At 39.2% G+C, this 7,367-nt stretch overlaps 1 non-coding gene across 1 annotated transcript; it reads right to left on the bottom strand.

Annotated features, from left to right (window-relative positions):
- Nucleotides 1–6,922: 6,922 nt before the first annotated feature.
- On the bottom strand, nucleotides 6,923–7,030 carry LOC148580495 (small nucleolar RNA R71). The gene has a single exon (XR_015895973.1). It is a non-coding gene; the product is annotated as a small nucleolar RNA R71 (small nucleolar RNA).
- Between the last annotated feature and the right edge of the window lie 337 nt (nucleotides 7,031–7,367).

Below are 7,367 nucleotides of genomic sequence, written 5' to 3' on the forward strand. Positions count from 1 at the left end.
AATGCATAAGACTTACATAGTCACCAGAAAAGCATTTCGCTCATCATATCAATTTATAACAATTCCACTTTAAAATAAATTAGTTTTATAAAATCCCCTACCTCGATTGCGATTTACCCACGCGACATAACTCTTTTTCCCACTACCCGCAACACCACAGCCTCAACCACAGTTCCTTACAGCTCCCATAACAGCAGCCGCAGCTTTAAATGCGATATGAAATGACCAAAACTCACCCCTAAAGCAATGACGCCACAAATTCCTCAATAACATAAAGCAGAAAAGTGACTAAACTAGTTTTCGGAGTAAAACGACTTACTAAAATGGAGAATAGGTGGGGGAAGGAAACCGCAACGGCTCCGACGAGCTCTAGCAGCGATCATAACTCCGGTGACAGCGGCTGTAACAACATGCAACGACAATAAAACTCCCAGAATCTCAAAAGAACGTAAACCAAATCCAAAAACCTTACCAACAGTGGCGGTGTTGGTAGCTGACATTTCCTGGCAGCAGATGCTCGGCCACGGCGACGCGGCTTCCAGCAACAGGGTGACGAAACGCGTGACGGCGGCGCCTCCTTTTTCCTCCACGCGACCCAAAAGGCGGTGCGGACAGCAACAGCAGCGACGAGCTTCACGGACAGCGACCCACAGCCTCCTCTTGTTCGCGTCTCTCTCTCTCGCATGATCTCCTTGGTCGGTGGCACGAACGGCGATGCGATAGCCCGGGACGTCAGCGACAGCTTGAACAACGACAGCTAGCTGAACGGCGGCGGCTCCCTCTCTTCTTCCCTTCTTCTCCGTCGCAGCTCCCTCATCCCCGATGCCCTCTCCCTCTCGGATCTACTCCCTTCCCCCTTTCTTCATTTTCTTCTTTCTTCTTTCAGTGTGTGTGTGGGTTACCGTGAGTGAGGGAGGCTGTGGCGTGTGTGTGTTAGTGTGGGTAAGGGTAGAAAATTAGGTTTAGATAAAATTAGGGTTAGATTAGATATTTTTATTAAAATTTTAGGTGTAGTAGTGTAATTTTATAAAATATATAAAAAGATAGAATAATAATTAAAAATCAAATTAAATATAAAATATCCATCTTTAAAATACCTTTCAATTACAAATTTGTAAATTAGTTTCAATTAAATGTTAATTAAATAAAAATTGGAGATAGATAAATTAATTCTCCTTCATTTATAAAATAAGGTTAAAAATATAAATATTTAAAATTAAGGCATATAAAATATTCACTATTTTTCGATTATAAAAACTCTAAATAAATAAAAAAAAAAATAAGATTTTACTCAACTTTTTATATAAAAATCTCTAAAATAAATATAATGCATCATAAATAATTAATTAATAACTTTTAAAAATTTAGGGGTCTTACAGTCTTCGTATTGATCATCATTGTTCCAACCGGGTGGCACACAATCTGAATTCCCACTGAGATACCCAAACAACTTCCGAGACCCATTCAATCGAGCTCTACACCAATCCTTGTACTTCAATTTGGAGCGTGCAACCTTATTGAACCTTGCATGCCAACTCCTACCACTAACCATCTCCTTCTTACTTTTAAAGCCACAAAGAGCTCTAAGTTGACCATCCGTCTCAAGTAAACCATATTAAAGTGGGAAAGTAAAGGTTAAGGATAAGGGTTTTACCCATTTGAATGCTGTATTGGATGATAATGGCTTTGGGAGAGGTATTTCCAATGGTCTTGCAGGCTCTACTCCCTTGTGCTCTTCTGTGAATTCTTATACCTCCTTGCAAACCTCTTCAAATTCAACCGCGCCCTGATCAAAATCTTCTAATTCTTCCCCATTACTCAAGTCATAAGTTGGAGGTTGAGAAAAGTCTACCTCCATGTCATCTTCAGATTCACTTGGAGAAAGTTCTTCAAACTCAAGGGGTTCAATTGTGAATGCAAGTTCACCACTAGGAGGGCTTGATTCATGATCATCATCACCCAAGGAAACTTACTTCTTGATCTGTTTCATCCAAATCTTTATAAGGTACATGCCTTAGAGGTTGTGCACTATCCTCCTTAACATCAATTCCAAACTTTTTGGTGAAATTTTCTACAACTCTCGATTCCCATGAAGGTTCAGCATCTCCTAGGTCTTCAACCACTTCTTCTTCTTCGATAATTACTGCTTCCTCCAATTGCTCTATACAAAATCGAACTCCTCCTTGATGTCTTCCCTCACCAATTCTTCAGCTACGTCTTCATCTTAAAGCCGATCCCTTCTCTCTTGTTCCGTGTCAACAGCATAATTGGGATCATGTTGCTCTTGGATTGATGCATCCACTCGGGATATAAGAGTTTGGAGGGTAGAGGTAAGATTAGTGAGAGTAGAGGCAAGTGTAGTTTGAAGCTGTATTTGCCCTTTTCTAATAACACAAAGGGTGTTGCTATCCAAGGGAGGTTGGGGTGGTTTTATGTAGGATTCGTATGGTGGTTGGAATGATGGATAAGGGTTAGGGTCATATGGGGGTGAATGGCGGAAAGGGGCTTGTGAGTATGATGGGTTAAAGCTATGTTGAGGAGGGGTTCTTAGGTATATTGTGGTGGGTGTTGATTGTCATGAAGAGGTCCACCATAACCATCATAGAATGGTTGTTAATAATACCTTGGAGGTGGTTGTTGCCAATAGGGTTGATCAGATCCTTGTGGCTCCTCCTATCTTTGATTGTCCCATCCCTGATCCAAGCTCTCATTATAATCTCCTCTTCCTACAACATGATTGTAACCAAACTCATAGCCAAAGGGGTGAGCATTCATAGTAGCAAGAGAAATAAAAACTAAAAAAAATTAATGAAAATAAACTCCTAAAACTAGAAACAACTAACAAAGAAACGAAAAAGCAAAATTATTCATAATATTCAAAATAACCAAGAATAAGCCACACGTTTGCAACTCCCCGGCAACGGTGCCATTTTGATGAACGAATTTTTGCTAGTAAAGAATTCACAAATGAAACCTCGTTGCTTGTATAATTTCTAAACCAACAAAGAATCCTTTCATACAAAAGTTTGGTTGTCACTAAAATAAACCCAATAAAATTAAACCGAAGTATTTGAACCTCGGGTCGTCTCTCAAGGAATTGTAGGGAAGTATGTTACTATTGGTTATGGGATTGTATCTTTTTGGGTTTTTGAAATAAGGAACAAGAAAAGTAAATTGCAAGAAAGTAAACTAATGGCTAAGAAAGCTCTTGGCAAGGTATGAGAATTAGAAGTCCTATCCTAGCTATCCTTATCAATTGTGACATCAATTAACCATTGTTCCCATTTAGTTAACCTCTAACTATGAAAGAAAGTCAAGTGGATGAATCAATTTGATTCCTCAAGTCCTAGTCAACTCCTAAGGAAAGACTAGCTTTAGAGGGATCCAAATCAACTAGCAACTTCTCAATTATCAATCAACAAAGGAGTTTGATAACTCAAGAGTCTCCAATTACTCAACCAAAGCCAAGAGGAGAGAAATCTACACTAAAATCCAATCAAGCATTCTATCAAACACATGGAAAGCACAACATAAAAGCATAGAAAAGTAATAAGAGACAATAAAATCCAAACAACCAATTGTAAGCATCAATAACACAAATAGAAGAAAGCAATCATAAATATGAAATACCTCAAATTGCATTAAATAGAGAATCAAATCTAACATGAGAATTTATAAACTAAAGTGGCAACATAAAGTAATCAACAAGGGAAAAGATAAACTAAAATACTAGAACAAATAAGAGTAGAAGAGAAACTAAATTGAAATAGAGTAGAATCTAAAATTGAGAATAGCTAAATCTAAGAATCCTTAAACCTAGAGAGAGGAGAGAGCCTTTCTCCCTAGAAAACTACATCTAAACCCTAAAATTTTGTGAATGAATTAATGAATGAATGAATGATTCCCCCACTCTACAGCCTCTATTCTGTGTTCTCAGGCTTGGAATTGGGCCAAAAAGGATCCCAGAAATCGCTCCCAGTGCTTTCTGCAATTTCTGCATGTGACGCATGTCACGCGTATGCGTCGCTTGGCGAAATTCCTTGTCACGTGTATGATGCCAAGGCATCTTAGGCTAGTTTCGCTAGCCTTTTTCTTTGTTTTTGATAGGTTTTATGCACTTTCTTGAGCTATAAGTAAGCAAATTGGGTAGCAAAGCTTTGATTTAAGCAAATTGGTTTTATGCTATGATTACTTGTATGCTAAGAATGATTAGAATTCTCATGATTTTAGCAAAGCTTTGATGTATTTATTGGTTGATGATAGGTGAAGGAAAGCATGGAGGAAGGTTGAAGAAGGAGCATGGCAAGGATGAAGAGGAAGAAACGTTGGTGGCCAAGTTTGACCACCAACTTTGCCTCAAATGTTGGAAGAGAAACAGAGCACTTCTCTGTAACATGGCTGATGTTCACGTTGCAGGTGGCATTGAGGTCCAACGTTAACCCCAACTTTGTGAGTAAATGATCAATTCTGGGACTGAAAGATTTTTGAGTGGCGCGTGCGCGTCCATGATGCGTACGCGTGAAAAAGCAATTTTTGACATCCGCGCGGAAGTGTGCATCACGCGTACGCGTAAATGAGTAATTTTGACCCATCTGCGCGGAAGCACACAGTACGCGTACGTGCCATAACCTAACGTTGGAGGTCCAATGTTGCATCAAACGCTGCCTTCAACGTCCACGTTGCCCAGCCTAGAGTTGAGATTGGAAAATTTTGAATCGACGCGTACGCGTCAGTGACGCGTACGCGCGGATGGAAAAAAAAAGCAATGGGCGCCTAAGTGCACAGTAGGCGTATACGCCAAAACGCCAACGTTGGAGGCAATGTTGAAGGTCCAACACTGTATTCAACGTCCCCTACCTTGTTTTAAATCTGGAAAATGAAAATTTTGCATCCATGCGCACGCGCAAAGTCCGCGTACGTGTGGAGGAGCATTTTTGGCCTTTTTCCGCGGAAGCGCACAGTACAGGTACGCGCGGATCAGCTAACGTTGGTCCTCCAATGTTGAATCAAATGCCAATGATAGCAAGCTTTCTGGTTTTTGCTGGTTTACTTTACATGGCATTTGAGTCAACGTTGGCCCTCAAACGTTGACTCAAACGTAAAGCATCAGATTCAAATTTTACACAGATCCATTCTCTTACACCATTTTCCAATTTTTAGTTTTCATTGACTGCACTTTGAATTTTAAAATGTATTTTACAAGTCCAATTTCCATTTTGAGAGCTATGAACAACTAAACCCCTTTTCATTGGGTTAGGGAGCTCTATTGTAATTCAATGGATCAATAGTGGTTTTCATCTTCTTCTTCTTTCTTTTCTCTTGATTTTTGTTACAAAGCTTTCGGTCTTAATTCAATTGGATAGTTCTCTTAAGAGAGAAGCTATTCATAATTGGAATTCTTTGGAGCCTTGAGAGAGGAATGAAGAATTTATGCTAGAATTTCTTTCTCACATTGGATTAGATTGGGGTTTGGATGGATATAGTGACATGTAATCCTACCAACACTTTGATCTATAAATTTGTGTGGTATAGTCACTGACCGAACTTCAACTCTTCCCATGAGCAATTAAATCAAGACATTGGACAATTGTTCATGCTTAGAGAGATCGGTGAGCCAAGACATTGGAATCCGATCATCTAAGATTGCCAAGCAATGTCAATGAATGCATTGATTGAGGAAGAGGTAAAAATGATTTGATCCGGAGAGTTCAATATCTCCCAAAACCCAGTGAATCCCCATCTCTGATCTTACCCATTCTATTTACATTCCGTTCTTTAATTCCATGCACAATTCCCTGATCCCATTTAATTTCTAGCCATTTAATTTCTGTTGATTTACTTTCTTGCAATTTAAGCTTCCAGCCAATTTTACTTTTTGCAATTCTCAATTTCAATTCCGATTCCGCTCAACTAGTATAATTCTTCAATTAACATTGCTCGATCTACTAATCCCTGTGGGATTTGACCTCACTCTTTTGTGAGTTTTTACTTGACGACAATCTGGTGCACTTGCCGAAAGGAAATTTATCGAGAGGCAAATTCCCGTGTACCAAGTTTATGGCGCCACTGCCGGGGATTGGTTTTGTATTGACAATGATTGAATTGAAGGAGACCTAGATTGAGCACTTTTATTTTCGTTTGATTTATTGAATTTTTAATTTCAGCTGTTCCTTTTCAATTGCTGCAATTTTTTGTTATTTCTTTTTAATTTCTTTTACTTCTTTACTTTCCAGCAAGCTAACATACTAACTATTTGATCAATTGCTCTAACCAAGCTAACTATACTCTGTTTTAGTAGACTTTGTACTGGCTGTTTCTTGTACTTGTTCATTGTATGACAGGTAGGAGAAAGGAAATTTCTACCTCATTTGATAGTGAACCGGAAAGAACCTTCCTGAGATTAAGGAGGGAAACAAGAGGAAAGAGGGTTGTTGGAGCAGAAGAAGAGGAGGAATACTTTGATATAACCATGGAAGATGATATGGAAAATCATCATGAAGAAGAGGTGAACAGCCATGCCAGAAGGGGTGGAGCTAATCCTGCTGGACAAGAGAGAAGAGTTTTGGGATCATACATCAATCCAAATCCAGGAAATTGTAGTAGTAGCATTCAGAGGCCAACCATCCTTGCTAACAATTTCGAATTAAAGCCTCAACTCATAACTCTTGTCCATAACAACTGTTCTTTGGGAGGAAGTGCACAAGAGGATCCTAATGAACATCTCACTAAATTTCAAAGGATATGTGACACGGTTAAGTCTAATGGTGTTCATCCTGACACCTATAGATTGTTACTATTTCCATTTGCTTTGAGAGACAAGGCATCAAAATGGCTGGAGTCATTCCCCAAGGAAAGCTTAACCACATGGAAAAATGTAATGAGCAGATTCTTGACAAGGTTCTACCCTCTACAAAGATTAAACAGGCTAAGAACTGAAGTACAGACATTCAGACAACAAAATGGTGAAACTCTATATGAATCCTGGGAAAGATTCAAGGACTTGACAAAGAAATGCTCCCCTGACATGTTTAATAAGTGGGTGCAAATTCACATCTTCTATGAAGGGCTGAATTGTGAATCAAGGAAGGCTGTAGATCACTTATCTGGAGGTTCCCTAAACAAAAAGAAGACCATTGAAGAGGCTATTGATGTTATAGAGATAGTAGCTGACAATGAGTATTTTTATGCCTCTGATAGAAGCAACAACAGGAGAGTCTTGGAATTAAACCATATGGATGCAATCCTGGCCAGAACAAGATGATTACCAAGTAACTGGCTGAATTGACCAAACAAATGGAGAAGACTCAGGCTGCAGCTATCCACACTCAATCATCACCTCAAGAAGAAGTAGAGACAGAAGAATTAGC

The sequence above is a fragment of the Arachis ipaensis genome, chromosome B10 (assembly GCF_059453495.1).
Source record: "Arachis ipaensis isolate K30076 ecotype BB chromosome B10, ASM5945349v1, whole genome shotgun sequence".
NCBI lineage: Eukaryota > Viridiplantae > Streptophyta > Magnoliopsida > Fabales > Fabaceae > Arachis > Arachis ipaensis.